We start from the raw sequence: 10518 nt of genomic DNA, 5'->3' as shown, positions 1-10518 counted from the left end.
ATAGTTGTGTATACAATTGTTTTATCAGAATAAACTTAAACAAGAGCAAAATTAATTGAACGGTTGGGATCAAAAACAAAAACAAAAGCCATACGTTTTTGCATGGATATGTTACATTTAAGAAAAGTTCGACAATATGCATTGTTTTTTTAACTCAGACTTACAATTTAATCTGAACCCATTCAATTGTGGCCATTAGAAAAATATTCATCTTTCGAGCAGCTACAACGCGTGGTGGCTTATTGCCACAGATTCATCAACAATTGCAAGCAGAGACGTAAAACATTCGGTCCACAGAATTGAATCTCGCCACCGACTCTATAGTGCGAAATGTACAACGAGAAAGTTATCACGAAGAAATCCAATTATTACAAAACAACGAATCGGTAAGAGGTCATTTGAATCCACTCAACCCATTTCTTGACAACAACCTTATCATGCGCGTAAACGGTCGATTAGCAAACGGTAATTTACCATACAATTAAAAACATCCAATGATTCTGCCTAAATCCCATCATGTTACTCATCTGATCATCCTTTATGCGCATCGAATGACACTCCATGGTGGAGCAACCTCAACACTCATATCTTTGCGCAATAAGTTTTGGATTCCCAAGGGTCTCAACACGGTGAAAGAATACGTACGATCGTGTCAACAATGCGCTCGATTCAATGTAAAAACTATGACCCAGCGAATGGCTGCATTGCCTGAAGTGCGTTTGAATGTCTCTCGTCCGTTCACGCACACCGGAATCGATTTCGCCGGCCCTATTGACATAAGAACATCGAGCGGTAGAGGACAAAAAACGTCAAAGGGGTATATTTGTATTTTTATCTGCCTCACAACTAAAGCCATCCACATCGAAGCTGTGGGCTCTCTCACCAGCACCGCATTCATAGCATCGCTTCGTAGATTTTGTAGCCGGCGCGGTCAAATCAAACATCTCTACAGTGATAATGGTACCAATTTCGTGGGAGCGAACAAACTTTTGGCGGCACTAGAAAAACATAAAAAACGACAATTTGAAGAGGATATTTCGAATGCATTAGTCACAAATGGAATTCAGTGGCACTTCAACCCACCAGCAGCACCTCATTTTGGCGGACTGTGGGAGGCTGGTGTAAAATCGATCAAAACTCATTTAAAACGAATGGGCAAAACCAATTTTACGTATGAGGAATTCACCACCCTATTAACACAAATAGAAGCGTGCTTAAATTCCCGTCCGTTATGTCCGCTCAACGATGATCCAACCAATTTGGATGTACTGACTCCGGGTCATTTTCTGGTCGGTTCTTCGCTAGGGGCTGATGAGTATTCGAAAACGTGTTTCGGAAAAAAATGACTTTATTCGTATTTTAAAGCAAGCATTCGCAATGCTTCTATATAAAATGTATGGAAGCATTCGCAGTGGCATTCGTAAACATTCGAATGCGAGTATCACGCGAATGCGCTGCGAATGCGGCGCGAATGTTCATCTATCTATTTTGGAAAAAGTGGGGGACTGAATACCGGCAACGACTACAGCAACGACCAAAATGGCTAAATCAACGACAAAATTTGGAAATCAACGACTTGGTCCTCATCAAGGATGACAATTCACCTCCAACGCAATGGTTAAAGGGTAGGGTAAGTCGTGTGTATCCGGGCTCTGATGGTTTAGTTAGAGTGGCTACCCTGAATGGGCTACGGTGAATGGAGAAATAAAAAGGCCCATCGCCAAACTGTGTCTACTTCCAAAATTGACACCGGTTGAACCGACAGCCGTAAACAATCTTGATAATTCCAAAATCAACAGAAACTGATCAACACACAAACCAATAAAAAGAACATACAATCTGCGGCCGCGAGCGCTCAACAATCAAATTTGATTGTATTATTTGGTTTATTCGCACAGATTTTTGGCTCACCTTTTAATGTGACAACGTTCTCCAACCAGCCTGGCATCTATTTTGAACAAATCGGTGATGCACGTTTCATCACCGGAGACTGGACAATCTTAATTCACTACAATTTGTCAAATTATCTGCAGTATCACACTCAACAACTACAGACGATCGAACAAATGAGAAAATTGTGCGACGAAATCCTAGGGGGAAAGATCAATTGGTCGTACGCTATTATCTATTTTATTGGCTATTCATCGTTATTCATTGGTATATTGGTGTGAATTGGTCAAATAAATTGAATATTCGTGTCAATCGTGTACATTTAATGTGAATTCAACATAAAAATATAGAACAATAGAGACCGATGTACGCCGATATCTGCCAATATGCAGATAAACGCTTATTTTTGAAAAATAACAATACATCAGCGAATTCGTTTAAATTAACGTTTGAGTGCCACGTACTTTTGGTTAAAGCGCTGTACCTAACGCTATACTTCTACCTGTATCTGCTTCTTATATCAAACGAATCTTTGAAAACTGATTATGCATGAAATAAAAAATTAATAGAAACCAGAATCTACATTTATTTTTAATTACTATTTTCTATAAACCTAGCTATGAACAATCACATATGAATTATCCTACGAAATTATGTTTAGTTCATGACACTTGATAAAGTTTAAGTGCCGCGTACTTAAGATAGTACAGTACGCCCTCGTAAATTAGAATCGAAATGTCCCGAGGGCAATTCTAATTCACGAGGAATTCTAATTTCGGAGGTTTTTTCATTTTCATCAAAAATCCAATAGCAAAACCAAAATTGATAAGGGAAATTGATTGTTTAATCAAAAACATCATAATTCTAATCATATTCGTGCGATACATGCTTATTACAAGTATTTTAATGATGATAAATAGTTTGTTTACAAACGTAGAAGAAAAAAAATGAGTCAAAACAAAACTTATTACTTATGACTGTTTGTGTTTATATAAGGAATATTAATTTTTGATTTTATTTGAAATAATCCGTTAGTTGCTTTTGCTTTGTTGCTTTCGTTGTGTGTGCTGTTACAATATCGGAACGAAGGGATAACAGACTGAATGTATGTTTGATACCAACTCTTTCGTTTTGGGCACACCATTCGATTAATTTGTTGACATGATCGATCGCGTCAGAATGTGGAATTTTCACTACAGCCGCTGCTTCTCCTTCTGAGTCAGAACTGTCGACGTCATCCAATTCAACGTTTTGATGACTATCGCAGAAATGCACTTATCTGTTTATTTATGTTCAACGAACTGAATATTGAGCAGCTGTTCTTATTGACCGAGTAACAGTAAAAAGAATATTTTATCATTTTGTATACATACAAATAAGTGTACATAATTGGTGTACACAAATCACAAATCTTATGGCGAATCAAATATTAGACCACTTGTTTTTATCAATTCTGCTTGACCGCTAATAGAATGCAAACTGTATTTTTATCAAGAATTGTCATTATTCTTTATATTTTTATACGATATTCGGTTTATGTTCCATGTAAATTCAAGCAAAAATGAGAAACCTCGCTAATTAGAATTGAACCTCTTAAATTAGAATTTTTCCATACAAATGTTCTAACCCGAAATTCACTTCTAATTTCGGAGGAATTCTAATTCTCCGAGTTCTAATTTACGAGGGCGTACTGTACTTAATTGCCGTAGTACTGGTCTAGAAATAAATGACACTAGATATGACATGATAAGTTTGCTGATAAATAAGTACTTAAGTACGCGATACTTGAGCAATAGCTTAAGTGCGCTTCACCTAAATATCTCTACCAATTTTAGTACGAAATATTGGTATATCGGCGAAATATTCAAATATCGGTTAAATATTTGTAAAAGGTCATGGAATCGTTACAAATTATCATTATTTGTTATATTGAGGCTTATTCAGAGGAAAAAAAATTGATCTTTCCCCCTAGACGAAATCAACTACGAACAACCATCGTGCCGAGAAGTGATCGAGCAATTCGAAATCAAATTGTACGAATTGAATTTGGGTGACGAATTCATAAAATGAAATCAACTCCATAATCGCAGACAACGTCGATCTCCATTTGTTTTCATCGGCATGATCGCTAGTGAGACCTTCGGTGTACTCGACCAACGATACGCAAAGGAATATGTTGCTGAAATCCAAAAAAACAAGAGAAAATGAACAGAATACGGCGAAACTTTTGGATCAACACGTCTCAATTATGCAGGCTACGAGTCAAATCATTTATCATAACGAAGAGAAAGTTTGCAGTGGCTTTGACATAATGCAGAAAAACTTGGAAAGAATCAAAAAAAGCTACAACGACGATCATCTCCTTTTGTCGGAACAAAAGAGACATCAAATTTTCCTAGACATGGGACTTCAATTAATGATTTTGTCAAGTCGGATGGAGGTCATCCAGAGGAATCTAATCGATATAATTATCGATACACATCATGGAAAATTGAACCCTCTTCTCTTTCCAGTGGAGGAGGTGCGAAAGCAAATTACTCTGATCAAGAATCATCTTTTGGCTGAATTATCTATCCCAAGCGACGTCGCCGAGCTCTATTCAACAATGAGAGTTCGCACATGCAGCATCGACGCAATCGTTCTGTTCGAAGTAAGGATACCGCTACAATCAAGCAGAGAATTTCAATTATATCGAATTCAGCCCATGCCAATCATAAAACAAAACGAAACATTGTACGTCCAGCCAAGCACAGAGCACCTCATAATCAATTTACAACGTACCCTGTTCTATCCATTGAACGAGATTGAACTTTTACGATGCAATCGACGCAGAGAGAACTCGTATGCATGCCACCAGAAGCATCCGCTGTATAAAACAACATCCGGGAAGTGCAGCTGTGAAATCGGTATTTTAACACATACTGGGATTTCATCGAGCTGCCAAATTCACCGCGGAGAAGGAGTGTCATTTTGGTATCAACTCACAACCACCAATAGGTGGCTGTATGTGGTCAACGACTCTAAAACAATCGATATCCTTTGCGGCGATAAACTACACACACAAACATTGAGGGGATCGGGCATCATCAATTTTTACGATCAGTGTATAATCGAGCAACCCAATTTCGTAATCCGTTCTTTGAAGACTATCCACAGCACTATCAACGCGTCTTTCATTCCTCCGTTCAACTTAACTGACATTCTTCGAGATCAACCAAAACAATTAGTATTACGAGATGTCCGGTACAAACTGATACGTCTCTTCAACAGTTAAACGAGCAAATAAACGATTTAAAAAATAAGCATTTCAAACCATATGTAGCACACAACGTGCACCATTATGTATCAATTTATGTATTGTTATTAATTTGTATCATTATATTTATAATAATTCATAAGAATCGACATATTCCGCGTTTAAAATTCAAGAAGCAAGTTCAGATTCCGGAATGTTCAACCAACATAGAGGAGGCCCCAGAATGTTTGGAAATCCAAACATAGCATCATTTTAAGCAAATTCGTTTCCTGTGTATATTCAACATAAAACACGGAAAAAGGTTATTAAAATAGGTCGACTGTGTTTAAGTATAAAAAAGCAGCAAATATATGAAATAAATCAACTGTATTTAGTATAAAAGAGCAGCAAATATAATAAACTTGGTTCATTCATTTAACAACTGTAACCGTGTCGAGTCTTATTCATCAAACTTTTTAAAGTTTCAGTTTCAGAATTTTTTCACATATATACATGATAACGCTACATCACGCATTGAACAGAAAAGTACCCTTAAAGTAAATTCTAGTAACTCTAAAATGAATTCATAACTTAAATATCAGTCTACACATATAATAAATACTGTGCACTCCAGCACCACATGCACTAAATTCCTTTGGTGTACACGCGCAGCGGTTTTTTCATTCCATCTGTATAAATACAAAAGTGATGTGTTGGGCTAAAGCCATCTTCGAAAATGGTTATTCGTTTATCATGCGACGTTTCATTTTTGTTAGGAACATAGTCAAGCTGGAGAACAAACGAATTTTAAATGTTTTCGAACGTATTCCATTTTTTTGCTTTAATTTTACACATATTGTATCAGAGTAGTATAGTACCCGGTTTCGCCAGAACATACATAACTATACTACTTATCAGCTATACGTGTCCATCAAAGGAATTTTGCTATTGAGCTTCGTTGAATGTCTGAACATGGTTACATTATGCAACAGCAAAAGACAACCACAGAAAAAGGATCTTATTTCCAAGGATTTTGGGCTCACTTTATCCAAATCTGGAGCGTTAGTTTTTCTCTGGAACGTCTAGTTTTCGAGATACACTTATTACGGTTTTCGTATCAGATTTGGATTAAGTGGGCACAAATACCTTGGAAATGAGTCTCCTCTTTTTGGGGATTTTTTCTTCGAAATTTGTTGCAAAGTGTTATTAGACCTGAATTCATAAATTCCATAACTATAATATACCACAATTCATCAATTTTACGTTGCAGTGCACGTGTCAGCTATTGGTAGATGAATGGTATAAAAGAGGCGCCACCGCATAGGGAAGACCAAACGAATTCAAAGTATCTCTTCTCAAAGAGTACAAGAAAGTTCTCTACTATCATTGTGCAACAGGTTAAAACTCTGTTTCGTTGGCAAATTAAAATGAATCTACTACACGTTGAATTTTCGGTAAGTAATTTCTTTTACTTTATCATTTTTATTTTTATCCAACAAAATGCGATGTTTCTGTAGAATTGAAAGTGAACACGAAATTTCTTTTTCTAGGAACTTCAAGGAAATTGTAAGACAAATTTTGTTTTCGTACACGCTTTTTATGATTTCAAGAGATTTTTCATTTTAAAATTTCAACTCTTTTTTCTAATGATCAGATTGCTTTTTCTCGCAAGCTCTTCTCAAGGGCGAAGTAATTGAAAACATGTCACAAGCAAAGTTTGTAGCTGGAATCCATGCCCCTGCAAGTAAGTCAGCTTCAGAATAATTTTTATTCTTTTTTTCGTGTGAATTTTCGATTCAAATATTCTATCAATTTTGTGTGTGTTCATTTTTGCTTGTACTGAGACGAAACGATTTCATTACAGAATATTTGTATGCATTCAAAGACAAGTTAACTGATGCTGATAGAGAAAGGCTGTCTACATGTACCGCATTTATTCTGTCAAAAACGGAAATTATCACGAATGCCCATTGTGTGGCTGGCGCTCCATATGCATATGTGGTAGCTGGTACGAAATTTGCATCATACGAAAATCAAAAAATCAAAATAAAAGTCGAAAATGAGAACTTGGCATATCATCCTCATTTTGATCATTTAATTGTTGGTGCATTTGATATTGCCAAACTTACACTGAAAACGCCGTTAGAATTCAGCGATACCGTTGGCAGTATCGAACTCGTGGACAAGGATTACAAATTGAATAACTCATCAGAAGTGGTCACTGTCTATGGGTATGGCGTGTTGAATCGACCAATGATATTGAGGCGTTGCGATGCGAACTATATATCTGATGTCGAACGGGCCATCACATTTAACCCAGTTCAGACTTTGTACTTTACCACTGGTGAAGCTACGAACGATGGCGAAATTATTACACCTGGCGATTCGGGTGGACCAGTCGTTTCAAAAACAAATGGCAAAATCGTGGGCATAACTATGGGTGTAAATGGAACAACAGGTGGCCGCGGAATGTTCCTCCCAATTACGTTATTCCTTGATTTTATCCACGATCCAAAGGTATCTAATCTCAATGCCCCAATTTGCATTTCAATAACGCGAACAAAATGTATTTTTGCTTTTATTTCAGAGCGTGAAACCACTTCCACCTTCGCTTACACCTAACGAAGCTAAATTCTTAGCCGATATATCGGTACCGGGGAGTAAGTGTGCATTCGGAATTTGAATTAAACCAATTTATTATGTGGTTGTCAACGTCACTTTTAACCCTCTGATCGTTTGTTGCATTTACACCTTAACTTCGTTTCATGGGGCGTACAGCGCCCCAAGTGCATTTTGTATGAAAACTTGATTGTAATATATGAGATAGCGACTTTGTGTCTTTGACAAAGTTGTAGTACTTAACCCGCTCTACAACTTTGCTGAAGACACATATTGCTTATCTCTTATCAGTTACGCAATATACGCGAAAAACCGCGAAAGATCTCCCACCATATGGGGTTTTTGATAATTTTTTTTTTGCTTGACTGATAAGAGATAAGTGACATAGAGATAAGTGGACCACAAGTACTACAATTTTCCACATGCTTTATTTCGTTATCTCTTATCAGTTAAGCGAAAAATCGCGAAAAACGCGAGATTTCTCTTATAATTTTTCGCGTTACTGATAAGAGATAATGACTTGGTTTCTTGAGCAAAGTTGTAGAACTCAATCTGCTCTACAGCTTTGCTGAAATTATCTCTTATCAGTTCCGTGATAAATGGAAAACCGAATATTTGCAAGAAACGAACGCGCGCACATGTGTTGTGGGAGGCAATATCTCACACATTCTTACACATATGCACATGAAATTTCACTGACGTATAGCTAAAGGTTCAAGCTATCGAATGGTACCTATTTCAATGTGATTTTTTCGTTTTTAGGTACTTTTATTCGAGGTTCAAAGTCGCCTCGGGCGTTGTACACCCGACAAACGATCAGAGGGTTAATCTTCATATTTTTTTTCTTTCGACGGCGAGAGAAGAGATTTTTACATTCTCATTACTGCTTAACGCTTCAAGTGACGTTAATTTTTATATTGTACAATTATTTGATGACAAATACGTGGGGAAATTATGCCCATTTTCGATTGGATATAATTTCCCCGGGAAATTATGTCCATACTTATTTGGATATAACTTCTTCTCATATTTGGCCATATTCTCTCTAATCATTTTTTTTCGATGGGGAAATTATGTCCAAATTTGAAATGGAATTATTTTTCCCCATATTTCGGCCATAAATTCTCCATTCACTTTGTATATGGGAAGTTATGACCGGGGAAAATATGACCGGTCACCGATTTTTCATGATTCATAAACCAATACTCTACCTGAGATATTTTTCTATTACAGAATATCTTTCCGCTACCAAGGAAGCATACGCCAATGACGATGAAGATGTTCCAATACTATTTAATGCAATCATTTTGTCGAAAACGGAGATTTTGACGTGTGCACATAATGTGCACGGCGCCCCATATGTCTATGTAATAGTAAATAAACTATCAAGCAATCCGACAAAAATCAAAATCACCGAAGACCAAATAGAAATTCATGAGAAATACTCATTGTCTGGATTCGCATTTGACGTTGCCAAGATTACACTTAAAGAACCGTTAGAGTTCAACGAGAACGTCGGCAGCATCGATTTGGTTGACGAAGATTACAAAATGAATGACCCGTCCGAAATGGTCTCTGTCTATGGTGATATGTTATTAGATGGAGCAACGAGAACGAGACGTTGTGATATAAAGTATTTGAATGGCGCCATTTGCAAATCGAAATTGGGCGACTCATTTGATGCAAATCATTTGATGTGTTACACTTTTGATGAGAGTAATGGAAATCCCTGTACGTTTGGAGGACCAATGGTTTCGAAAAAGAATAACAAACTCGTGGGCATGACCATAATTCGTTATCCTGATGAACCGGTTATTTTTCAACCGATTGCACCGTTGCTCGATTGGATCCGAAAGCCAAAGGTGAGACGTCATCAAAGAAGAAAAAGGGCTTGAAAAAATGGGTTCCAGGCGCCTGAAAAAGCTGAATACCGTCTCGTTTTTGTTCCTGTCATTTGATGTTCAACAAAAGAACCGAATAAATTTGAACATTTGAGAGAAATGCATTTTAGTTTTCGTTCGTTAGTTTCATCTGCACGTAAGTGTGAGCGAGAAAGCATGAGTTTTGGGTATCCCAGCGAATAGGTACTACGGAACTGGTGAAATGATGGCTTGATTTTATTCATAGCGTTTTGGAGGCGATGGACACATTATTTTTGCCGAATTCTGTTCGGAAATTTGAGTTCTGGCCATGTGTAGATTTTACCATATAAATCAATGTATAATTGCAGCCGCGCCCTCAGAGATTTTCATACAAACCTGCCATGTAGACGGTCGCAACACGGGCAAAAATCGAAAAAAAAGTTTTAAAAAAATGTTTTCAGATTCTAATAGAGTATTTTGTGTGCACCGTTATCGGCACATTGAAATTCGCGCTCCTTACCACTTTATTTTCACTCCGAAACTAAGTCACAACCAAAACCACCATTAAAACCACTTGAAACACGATGTTTAGAATCAACAGATATTCATGTTGCACTCTTGAAAAACAAGAATATTATGATAAGCTTATCCATAAGTGGTTCAACTTCGGTCATTTTTATTCCCGGCCACTCATATGTACATGATAACGCTACATCACGCATTGAACAAAAAAGTACCCTTAAAGTAAATTCTAGTCACTCTGAAATGAATTCATAACTCGAATATCAGCCTATACCATGGATTAACTTAAGAATAATTAAGAGCAGCCCATTGAAAAAAAAACTTGGAATTTACGGGAGATTTCGGGGTATTTATTGCACAATTTGCAATAGACAAAACGCCGTGAACCAT

Source organism: Sitodiplosis mosellana, unplaced genomic scaffold (genome assembly GCF_009176505.1).
Source record: "Sitodiplosis mosellana isolate CC-2019 unplaced genomic scaffold, AAFC_SMos_1.0 Smas_scaffold_6099, whole genome shotgun sequence".
In the NCBI taxonomy this organism is placed as follows: domain Eukaryota; kingdom Metazoa; phylum Arthropoda; class Insecta; order Diptera; family Cecidomyiidae; genus Sitodiplosis; species Sitodiplosis mosellana.
The sequence above is the reverse complement of the archived record's forward strand: the minus strand, read 5'-3'. Positions refer to the sequence as shown.